Source organism: Ailuropoda melanoleuca, chromosome 2, assembly GCF_002007445.2.
Source record: "Ailuropoda melanoleuca isolate Jingjing chromosome 2, ASM200744v2, whole genome shotgun sequence".
Taxonomy (NCBI): Eukaryota; Metazoa; Chordata; class Mammalia; order Carnivora; family Ursidae; genus Ailuropoda; species Ailuropoda melanoleuca.
Window position 1 is genome coordinate 181,487,074 of NC_048219.1, and position 1,585 is coordinate 181,488,658.

Consider the following 1,585-nt stretch of genomic DNA (forward strand, 5'->3'; position numbering starts at 1 on the left):
TCAGCTCCCTTGAAATGAAGTCACAAGAATGAAGTCCTTCTTTAAGTTGCAAATTCAGGGGCGCCTGGGTGGCGCAGTCGTTAAGCATCTGCCTTCAGCTCAGGGCATGATCCCAGAGTCCTGGGATCGAGCCCCGCATCAGGCTCCTCTGCTGGGAGCCTGCTTCTTCCTTTCCCACTCCCTCTGCTTGTGTTCTCTTGCTGGCTGTCTCTCTCTCTGTCAAATAAATAAAATCTTAAAAAAAAAAGTGGCAAATTCGGGACAAGACTGTCCAAAAAAGTCTCCAACATCCAGGGACCTGTGTGCACTATTGAATCTTTGTATCAGATGACTGTCATCATTTTAACTGGGTTTGAGAAATTTTTTTAAGCAACCTCGATGCCCAGTGTGGGGCTCACACTCATGATCCCAAGATGAAGAGTCACATTGTCTACTGAGGGAGCCAGCCAGGTACCCCTAGTTTACATTTTTGTGGTTGGCCCTGAATCATCGATAAGCACAACTGCATTAAGTATTGACTTCTCTTCCTCTTCTGGAGAGGAAGGTGTGCTGACTCTTTCAGGTGTAAGGCCTGCCTTTCTCTACTAAAAGCCCTGAACCTTATTCTAGGTTTTAGTTGTGCTTCATCATGAAGATTCTCCATGTCCAAATTCACTTGGCCACCATGAACCGGGCACCGAAGTTCAAGGGGAGTCTGTTTTGAAGTCTTCTGCCAGCAGTAATGTTCCTTTAAAGAATTTCTCATGTAAGTTGCTGGATTTCAGGCATATGCGCAGAATCACCCTTCTCTTAACAGACTCCAGAAATGGAGCATTTGTTGGGTCACTGTATGGTTTCAACTCCCCATCATCTAAACTGAAGCTGTTGCTGAAACTGTTATAAGCAAAATTTGAACAACTTGCAGCTGATTTTCTCCATAGATGTATTCAGACAGCTTATGAAAGGAATGCCCCACTCTGTACCCACTACATGCAAATGACTTTGATTTGTCATCGCTCAAAGCTCTTGTGGCTTCATTCAGAGGGACAGTCCCACTTCCCTTGCCTCTTTGAAAAGTTCATTCACAACTTTTCCAGCTGAAGGTTGAATTACATGGGATCCTCTGTACTCACGTTTGCTGGCATAGAACCTTACAGGGCAGTGATGTGGTCAGCACCTTATCCAAGGGAACGTATCTCCAATAGAAGGAAAGCCTTTGAGGTGGTGTGCGTGTGCTTTTAAAAACTGTAACTGTAGGCCTGTCACATTTGGAAGGTTTGCATTTCATTTCATTTTTAACTAATTCTGCCAAGCCAAGTTATTTCTTGATACATCATCACTTTGGTTGTTTTTGGGTTTCTTTGCAAAGTCTTCACACTTTTTCTTAAAGTAGACTCCACGCTCGGCGTGGGTATTGAACTCACAACACTGAGATCAAGACCTGAGCTGAGATCAAGAGTTGCTTCACCAACTGAGCCACCCAGGTGCCCCAGGTCTTCACATTCTTATTACATTCTGTAAATTCTGGGGCCTGCGGCTGGCTCAGTTGATAGAACATGTGACTCTTGATCTCAGGGTCTTGAGTTCAAGCCCTACTTTGGGTGTG

The 1,585-nt window shown here is 44.7% G+C and overlaps 1 pseudogene; it reads right to left on the reverse strand.

Moving 5' to 3' along the window:
- LOC100470284 lies at window positions 1–1,288 on the reverse strand (annotated as a pseudogene).
- Window positions 1,289–1,585: the final 297 nt, after the last annotated feature.